A 9,758-nucleotide genomic window follows, 5' to 3' on the forward strand; every position below is an offset into this window, starting at 1 on the left:
GGTTGGGAACAGGTCCCAGATGAAGAGAGGCTACAGAGACTGGGACTGTTCAGCTTAGAAAAGAGGAGACGGAGGGGGGACAGGATAGAGGTCTCTAAAAGCAGGGGTTGGGTGGAGAGGGTGCATTCAGAAAAGTTCTTCCTGAGTTCCCATAAAGAAGGACTAGAGGACACCAAAGGAAAGGACTGGGTAGCAGGCTTGAAACTAGTAAGAGAAAGTTGTTCTTCTTGACAAAGCAAATAGTTAACCGGTGGAACTCCTTGCTGCAGGAGGCTGTGAAGGCTACAACTAGAACAGAGTTTAAAGGGAAGGGAGATCAAGTCATGGAGGTTGGGTCCATGGAGTAGTCTTAGCCAGGGGGTAGGAATGGTGTCCCTGCCCAAAGTTTGTGCAAGGCTGGAGAGGGATGGCACGAGACAAATGGCTTGGTCACTGTCTTTGGTCCATCCCCTCCACGGTCCCTAGGGTTGGCCGCTGTCGGCAGACAGGCTACTGGGCTAGATGGACCTTTGGTCTGACCCAGGACGGCCATTGTAAGCTCAGGGCTCAGGGTCGGGGGTCTCAGTGGACCCCCTTGATTTTCATGCAAACCTGCTCCTGGGTGGCCAGGCTGGCAGCTCTCCTGCCCTAGACGGCCACTTTCCTGTGCCTAGTGCGGAGATCGTGGACGAGGTCCACGATGTCCGCACTAGCCCAGGAATGTACCCGCCTCTTGCGGTCCCGGGCAAGCTTCCGGGAGCTGCCAGCCTGGTCCCGGGAAGAGGGGGTGGGCTGGGGGACATCGGGTGGGTGGCTCTGTGCCGTGCCAGGTGCAGGGTCTGCTGGCTGGGTGCTGGCAGGCTTGCACCTGGCACGGGCACCGTAGCCAGCCCGTGCCCCTTTAAGGGGTCCGGGGCCGGGAGGGGGGCATAGAGTTTCCCTGGTGTTGGCCAGAGTGGCCACCAGGGAAAGCTGGGGAGGGCTAGCCTCCCACTCGTTTGAATTAAGGGGCTACACAGCCCTTAATTCGAACTAGTAAGTTCGAACTAGGCTTAAGCCTCGTAAAATGAGGTTTTCCTAGTTCGAACTAAGCGCTCCGCTAGTTCGATTCAAATTCGAACTAGCGGAGCGCTAGTGTAGCGGCTATGAATGTTAGTTCGAACTAACGTCCGTTAGTTCGAACTAACATTGTAGTGTAGACATACCCTTCCATCCTTAGCCAAAGAGGAACAAGCCAGTTAGCCCAGGGAAATAAAAGAAAGGGAGAGCGGTGACGGAAAACCCTGTGTCTGTCATTTTTTCAAATGATCTATCTTGCCTAAAAGCCTGTCAGGGATTGGGCTCTGTTGCAGGAGGTGCTGGCGAAACACTCCGTGGATTTGGGTGCTACAATTCCTGAGTGTCGTCCGCCTTCCTGCCCCCTCCCCCCACCGAAGCGCTTTGGAAGGCTCACAAAGGACAGAGACCTGCCTTTTGAAAATCCGACTCCCCACCGGTGTCTCAAGACAGGCGGCTCTCTCTCGCCAAAAACGGAGGCAGCAGCGTGGGATGACAGGCAGCCAGGTCGCAAGGGGAGGTGCTTTTTAGACCAGTTCCCTCCTGGCACTCCGTACTGCTGCCTCTGTATCAGAGGCAGCAGCACAAGCTGGCAGCAGCCCTTGCCTGGGGGCTGGGTCTGAGCTTCTGGACCTGGTGCAAACTGGAACTGAGCGAGGCTGCCTGCCTGCCTGGCTCCTAACACACTGTAAATGCAGAGCCGCAGAGGGGGTAGGTCCCGGACCCAGCGCGAGCCAGGACTGAGACAGCTGGCCCCTGGGGACTATCGAAAAGTCAAGTAACCGATAAGAAATCATGAGGTTAATTGACTACTCAGTGAATATCTAACGTCCCTAATCCCTTTTCATAGTTCCCCTCTGGACTCTCTCTCCTAAAGCATGGCCCTGAGATCTGGACACAGTGCTCCAGCTGAGGCCTCCTCCGTGCCAAATAGCTAGGAGAGTGACCTCCCATGTCTGCCGTACGTCTCCTACCACGCCCCAGGGCTAAGCCCTCTTACTGAAGGGCTTTGTGTCTGAGATCGCTTCTCTCCTAGGCTACGTCTACACAACGAGTTTTTTTGGCAACAAATATGCTAACGAGGGACTCTATGACACGCAATGTCATTTGCATATTTTCTGCCGATCCGTTTTTGTGCTCGGGGTTTGTGCGCAAAACCAAGCCGTGTGGATGTTTACTTTTTGTGCAAAAAAACCCCTTTTCCCACAAGATCCCTATGCCTGCAAAAAGGCCGACCGATCTTGTGCAAAAAGGGGCTTTTGCCTAAAAAGAAAACATCCACATGGCTTGTTTTTGCGTGTTCTTGCGAAAAAACTTGTGGCGCGTCTACACTCTACGTGTGTTCTTGCAGAAGTAAATTTGCAGTAAAGCATCAGAGAACAGGGCTCCTTGCACAGGAGTTATTCCTCTCCCGACGATGACTAAGCCCCCTTTGTGCAAGAGCTGTTGTGCAAGAAGGCAGCGTGGACGGGCACCAGGGGCTTCTTGAGCAAGACACTTTTATGGCTAAAATGACCATCAGAGCTTTCTTGCACAAGAGAGCGTTCACACTGCCATGGACGCTCTTGTGCAAAAGCCTATGGCAGGGTGGAGGCACTCTTGCACGAGACCTTTTGCGCAAGAACTCCGGCGTGAAACAGCTCTCGTGCAAGAAGCCTGCAGTGTAGGCCAGGGAGCAGCCTATGAGGGAGGGGGAGGGACCCCTAGTAATGGCTCAAACTTCCCAGGGGGGTGGCCAGAGGCAGGACATTTGCCTGGCAGGGTGGGGGGGGGGGGCGGTGACCTCACAGGGGCTTTGGGCAGCCCTCAGCATATAAGGCAAAGGGCAGGTGGGGAGGTGGTGACCTCACAGAGGGACCCACATCTCAGGCTGATAAAAGCGGGGGGCGGGCCCAGGGGACTTTGGAGACCCCCGGTTGCTTTAGCTCTGGTGCGTCTCCTCCTCACGGTTCGTTCGCGTTCTGTGAGTTCCACATCCCGACACCTTTGTGACGAAGGTAAGAGCCCCCAGGGGTTGGATCCCGCCCGGGGCCGGCTGGGTTCCAGGCAGGCCCAGCCCTCGGTCAAGGGCCAGAAGGTGATTCCTCACCTGGGCTGCGTCCTTAGCGCCACTGGGGCTTTCTCCTGGTTGGTTTCCCTTTTCCTCCATCCCCCCACATTTCTGCTCTGTTCTTGCCTCCTCTGTGACCTTCCCTTGCTGCCTCCCCCAGCTTGGGACCCAACAGACTAGCTGAAGGACGGGGGGTGGTTTGCAGGAGCCGTGGGGTGGGGGATGCAGCCCCCATTGTGGGGACTGGGGAGGTGGGGCTGGAACAAGTCTATGCCGGTGTCTTTGGGGAGAACGCTCCACCCCCCACACCTTAGATTCTCCCCTGATTGGCCAAGAAGGGGCTGTTGATGGGCAGGAGACTCGTGGAATGAGGAGTAACGGTAGTTTGAACTAGGAAGCCTAGTTCGAACTACCTAGTTCGTGCCCCGTGTAGCCGCGCTGCACGGGGTTCGAACGAGCGGGGTTTTAAAAATGGCGGCTCCCCGCTTATGCAAATGAAGCCCGGGAAATTCAAATCCCGGGCTTCATTTGCAAGTGCGGTATGCCTACATTACCCTCCTAGTTCGAACTAGCGGGGTAGTGTAGACATACCCTCAGGTCCTTGCAGTGCCTGTGCAAGACCGAACCGATAAGCAAGGGGCCATTTGGGGGCTGGGGGCAGTCGCTCTGGGGAGCTGGAACCCCTGGATTTCGCTCTGCAGGCTGCGCCCCAAGCTCCCCTTTGCTCCCCTCATTTGCAGCATGGCCAAACGTTTTCAGCTGTGGTTCAAGAAAGCCCTGAAGATGGCCCCAGGGCTGGTGGGGAGCAGCTTCTCCGTCCCCGCGGGCGGGGAAGCTGGATCCCACCAGCTCGGGGCGACTCGCCCACCGGCCAGGCCCCCCCGGACCTGGCTCCAGAGGCGGCTGGGCAGGCGGGACCCAGCCCAGCGGGGGAGCCGGGTAGGGTGGCTCCGGGGCCTCCTCTGTGGAGAGAAACACCTGCCCCGGGAGCCCAGCCCCCATTACCACCAGGGGGCATCGCCCTGCCCGGCCCCCGGGGACCTGCCAGTCTCCGGGAGCCCCCAGCCCGTCGCTCCCCGCACCAGCCCCTGCAGCTGTGGGTCCAGGTCCGTCAGCAGCAGCGCCTGGGCCTCCAGCTGCAGCCGGGCCACCTCCTGCAGCCGCTCAGACCCAGGTGAGGGGCCGTGAACACGCTGGGCCCAGGGGCTCACCCAGTACCCGGGGGGCGGGGAGGGGCAGCCCCAGTGTCTGCCCCGCAGCCAGAGCAATGGATGGGGGCAGGGGCTGCTTGGCTCTCTTCTTCCTGGTGGGGGCTCTGCTGAGGGCGTTGGCAGATGTGAGGGTGGAAGGGGGATGGGTCCCTGCGAGGGGCGTGTGGGGCCCAACCTGCCCTGGGTCCCTGACATGGGGGCGCGTGACCCCTGCTGGCCGCTGGAGTCACCCTGGTCCCTTCCCTCCCGCACAGAGCCCCCCTGCGCCTCGGCGGAGCTCTGCCAGGAGCGGGTGGACTCCCGGGTGGAGGAAGGGGCCATCTACGACATCGAAGAGCAGCTCCACACCCGGGACACGGTAGGAACCTTCTCCACACGGGGGGGACCCGAGATTGTCCGGCCCCTTCCCAGCACGTCCCCCCCCCCCCGGGAGGGGCTTGTCCCTGGGGATCCCCCTGGGGCCCCTTCTCCTGCATGACCTGGACCCCCCAAGCTGGGGGCTCTTGTCATGCACCAGCTGGGCCCCCACAAGCCTGAGGCAGCAGTTGGGGGGGGAGTGTGGGTGCTTGGACAACCAGCAGCTCCCACCTCCACTCCTGGGAGACCTGAGCCCTGCAGCTGTCCGTGGGGGGCAGGCAGGCCCCAGGCTCACAGACTCTCTCTGGGGTGCAGAGCCCAGCCGCCCTGCAGCGGTTCCTCTTGGCCATCCCCCTCGCCTGCCTCGCCGCCCTCCAAAGGGGCGAGGACACCCTGGCGCCGCACTGCTGCAAGGACACCATGATGGCCAGGATCGTTGTAAGCGAGTCGCGGCGGCCGGGAGGAGGGGAGGGGATACGTGGGGTGGACAGGGGTCTGCCTGGGCCATGGCGGCGGGTGGGGGTGCTGGAAACGGGATGGGTGGAGCCAGGAGGGCTGGAGGTGGACATGGGGAGGGTGGGTGGGGATGCTGGAGGAGGGAGGGACACAGAAATGGGGCAGGTGTGGGGTGCCGGACAGGAAGGGGGATTCGGGACAGGGAGGGGTCTCCCCGGGCCATGGGGGGCTGGAAGGGAGCCGAGCGGGCTGCTGGGGATGCGCCTGGGGAGCAGGGATGAGGAGGTTCAGAGGCTGGTCACCAGGGCAGGGAGGGGCAGGAGACGGCCTGGGGACAAGGACTGAGCTGGTCCCGGTTTGGGAGGGGGGTGCTGGGAGGGGCCCTGTGCCGGGCAGGGGGGCTACAGGGCAGCGGGAGGCAGTGGGGTTGGATCCTGCTGGGTGGGGGCGCTGGCCGCGTGAGCGTCTCTTGGGGGCCCAGCCTCACACGCCCCTTTGTCCCCTTGGGTCTCCCAGGAGATCATGGAGGACTCGCCCCCCCGCTGGTCTTGGCCGACTGCCTCAACGCCACCTGCAGCCTCAGGTACCGACCCCCCCCCCCCCCGCCGACTCCCCCAGAGCAGATCCCCTGGCCAGGGAGTGGGAAAGTCTCTGTCTCCTGCTGCTGAATTAACAGTCTCTGCCCCTCTCTCCTGCCAGCACCTTGCAGCCTCCCCTGCGGGCCCAGCTCCTGAGCCCCCTGCTGACGGCGGCCGTGGGACAGACAGTGTCTGGGGACTGGCAGCAGGAGCCCATCCACACGCAGGTACGTCCCTCCGGGCCCTGCTCCCGGGCTGGGCTGGAGCTCCAGAGAGGAGGGGGGGGGGGCAGAGGGAGGGAAGAAGCTGCAGGTTTGGATCCTTCCCTCCAGGGTTCCCGTTGCTCTCCCGGGGGGCCCGTCCCTTCCATGCCCAGCCTGGGCTCCTCCCTGCTCTGCGAGGCGGCTCAGACCCTGCTCTAGGCTGCACCCCGGAGCCAGCGGGTGGCCTGGATTCCCCAACCCCCCTCTGACCCAGGGCTCCCCCTTGTCTTGCAGCAGTTCATCCGGGCCCTTCCCTACGACCTCCAGGCCCTACTGGCGAGCCTCCTCGCCGAGTCCCCAGACACCGCCCGGCTGCAGCTCATAATGGAGGTGAGCCCCGTGGGGGGGACGGGGCCATTGTCCCTGCTTCCTCGGGGGGGGGGGGCGAGAGAGGAGCAGTGTCAGTGGCTGGGGGGGGCACAGTCCGAGAGGAGCCCCAGGCTCTGCCCAGAACCGGCACCTCCCTACGGGTCCTGACCTGCCTCTTTCCCCCCCAGCACCTGAGCCCGTGGCTGGAGTCCCGCCTGCCCCAGGAGCGAGCCAGGGCCCTTGGCAGCACCACGGCCCTGCTGGGAGTCGCCACCACCCTCCCGGGGTTTGACGTAAGTGACCTCGGAGCCGGGGGGTCTGGGGCTGCAGGGCGCGGGGCTGGGAGCGTCCCCGGGAGGCAGAGGCAGGGCCGGGAATGGGCCTGGAATGGGCCGCGTTCTCCTTTCCCCGGGGAGGGGCGACCCTGGGCCCTTCAGGGGGGCTCTTGAGGGACTGGGCCCCAGACTGGGGAGTGGCCGTCAGTGGATCCCCTTGTTCCACCCCCGGAGTGACCCTTCAGTCGGGGCCATTGCTCAGGGTTGTCTCCTCGCAAGGCCGGCCCCGCCCCGCCCCGGGAGGTGTCTCTGTCCGTCCCCCGAGCTCAGACCCGCCTCGGCGGCCGTTTGCATGGGACGTGCAGCCCCAGGATGCTGAGGGACCCCCCCTCTTCTCTCCCCTCAGAACTCCGCCGACTGGCCGAGGATGGGTCACCACGTGGCCCAGCTGGGCCTTTTTATTTCGGACCCATCCGAAGACGTCAGCCGGCTGGCCCGGGAGGGGGTGCACCGCCTGTATCAACTCCTCCTGCACCACAGGGGTAAGGAACCCAGCCGGGACCTGGGCCCCAGGGACACCCTGAGGGTGCCGGCGGCGGGGGGAGGGGACCCAGCCCTTTTCCCCCAGACTGGCCCAAGGGGGGATGCGTCCCTCTGTGTTCCCCTCCTTCTGCCCCCTGTGCCCCTCCATTTGCCCAGGGATGCCTGCAGGGACCCGTGGGAGGGGAAGGGCTCAGACCTGCCAGCAGAATGACCCTGTTGTGTCTCTTGCAGGCCTCAACATCCACCAGGCAGAGGACCTGTGGTGCAGACACTACTACAAAGAAAGATGGGTCCTGGCTCACAGCAACAGCGTGAGGGTGGGAGAGGTAAGGACGCGCTGCCAGGGCAGGGCAGGGCTCGGGGGTGGGGCTGGCTGGGGCCCTCGTGGGGGTAGGAGGGTCTTGGGGGCAGGAGGAAGCTGTGACCTGGGGCAGGGGTTGGGGTGCCGGGTGAGGAGAGCGTCTGGGTGCAGGGTCTGGAAGGGAGTTTGGGGGAGGAGGAAGCTGTTTTAGCCCCAGGAGTTGGGGCCGGGCTCTGGGCCGTCAGCTGAAACCTCCTGTGCTCTTGATTCCAGGTCTTTGGGCAGCTCTTCACAGCAGAGCAGGAGAATTGCTTTTTGGACAAGGCTCTGCTCGCTGCCCGCTCCCCCCTGCGGCGCCCCAGCCAGGCCGGGCTGGTCCTGGCCCACGCCCTGCATGGGCAGGCCCATCAGCTCCTGGAATACATGGTGAGCAGCCGGAGCAGATCAGGAGAGTGGGGCAGGGCCAGGGTCTCCTTCCCATCCCCTCAGGGAGTCCCCCGCCCCTTTCCTCAGGCTGCCCCCACCCCACGTCCCTGCTGGCAGAATCCCTCCTGCCCCTGCGAGCGTCCCTGGGGGTGGGGGAGGCTCTGAACACAGAAACTGTCCTAGGAGGCGGGAGGGGGCCGAGGTGTCAGGAGCTCTGGGGGGGGGGGGTCAGGAGCTCACCCTGCGGGCCTGACGGGGGGTGACCAGAGAGCAGGGGGGAGGAGGGTGGAAATGCTGGGGGGCCAGTTCCCCTGAGTCCCCAGGGATGAATGTGACGGATTCTGCTTCCCTTGCAGCAGGAAGACACCCAGTGAGAGCAGCAAGAGCTGAGGAGCCAGCAGCTGCGTCCCCCTCCCCCCAACCATCCCAATTGTATTGAATTGTATTTACATTCTCATTAAACAATGTTTCAAAAAACATTTGGATCAGGCTTGGTCAATAATTTGTAATGGGGGGGCCATTTTGGCAACTGATCAAGGGCCACATTTCTACCGAGGGCTTTGGGGTCTGGGACGGGGCGGTTGGGTGCAGAAGGGAGCTTAGGGGTGGAGCCTGGGTGCAGGGGGGGGGTATGATCTGGGGCGGTGGATAGGGGTGCAGGGTCCAGGAGGGGGTATGGGCGCAGGAGAGGACTCTGGCCTGGGGGAGGGGCTCTAGAGGGGTGCAGGGTCAGGGAGGGAGCTGTGACCTGGGTGAAGGGGGAGCAGAAGGTTTGGGGGAGGGGGTGTGGGTGCCAGAGAGGAGTCTGGCCTGGGGGAGGGGTGTCGGGGGGGTGCAGGGTCAGGGAGGGAGCTGTGACCTGGGTGAAGGGGGAGCAGAGGGTTTGGGGGAGGGGGTGCGGGTGCCAGAGAGGAGTCTGGCCTGGGGGAGGGGTGTCGGGGGGTGCAGGGTCAGGGAGGGAGCTGTGATCTGAGGGAATGGGGGACGCAGGTTCAGGTGGTCGCCTGGGACAGGCAGTCGGGGAGGGGACGTGGGCGCCAGGGGCAGGCTCTGGCTGCGGAGGTGCCTACCTAGGCAGCTGCGTATGGGGGAGCCCGACTGTCACCTGAGGGGATGGGGGAGCTCAATTTTCAACTGTGGGGAATGGAGGAAATACTGTGGAGTGGAGGGAGCGAGATGGGGGGGGCTGAATTGTTCCCGGAGGGGAGATCTCCCTGGCTTGGGGGGGGGGGGCGTTTCCAGCAAAGCCCTCACATAAGAGGGGGACAGACGGGGGGAGGGAGAGGACGGGGATGGGCAGGGCAGGGCAGGTGGAAATGGGGAGGGGCAGGAGAAGGGAAGGGGGAGGAGATGGAGGAGAGCAGGGGATAGGAGTGGGGGCGGGGATGAGGAGCAGGACAGAGGCAGGGCAGTGGTGGTGATGGCTGGCGGCTTTGCCAGAATAGCTGTGCCAGCGGGGGGGGGGGGGGGGGGCTTTTGCCACACACCCAAGCCAAGCCAGCTGTGGCGACAAAGCCTTGTGATGTAACCTAAGCCCTTGGCAAGGTCGGGATCAACCTGCTCTGACAATTTCTCGGACCGGCGGGTTGAGAAACAAGGATCGTGCAGGGAGATGGGGATGACTAGGAAGCGAATCCAGGTGTGGGGGGAATATCCTGGGTTGGAGGGTCAGTCGATACCCCCGCCTGCCACTGTCTGCCGGGGCTCTGCCCGCAAGATGGAACCAACAGCTGAGTTTGATTTTCTGCCCCGTCGTGGGCACAAAAGGCCCAGAGCAGCCTCCTGCTATCTTGGAGGAAAGGGGCCAAAGTTCAGGAAGCAGGTGCCAGGCTGGGCTGGAATCGGCGAGCTCCGCTTTTGCTTTGCCCTTCCTGGAAGCTGGGCTGCAGGTGAGTGGCGGTTTCATCTCTGCTCTTGGGGTGTTTCTTGTGGGTTCCGAGTGTGGATCTGAGAG

The 9,758-nt window shown here is 63.1% G+C and overlaps 1 long non-coding RNA gene across 1 annotated transcript; it reads left to right on the forward strand.

Moving 5' to 3' along the window:
• Positions 1–7,307: 7,307 nt before the first annotated feature.
• LOC149523319 (uncharacterized) lies at positions 7,308–8,227 on the forward strand. The gene is made up of 3 exons (XR_016347105.1): positions 7,308–7,403; positions 7,652–7,804; positions 8,164–8,227. It is a non-coding gene; the product is annotated as an uncharacterized LOC149523319 (long non-coding RNA).
• Positions 8,228–9,758: the final 1,531 nt, after the last annotated feature.

Source organism: Pelodiscus sinensis, chromosome 18 (genome assembly GCF_052426305.1).
Source record: "Pelodiscus sinensis isolate ZL-2025 chromosome 18, ASM5242630v1, whole genome shotgun sequence".
NCBI classification, from domain to species: Eukaryota; Metazoa; Chordata; order Testudines; family Trionychidae; genus Pelodiscus; species Pelodiscus sinensis.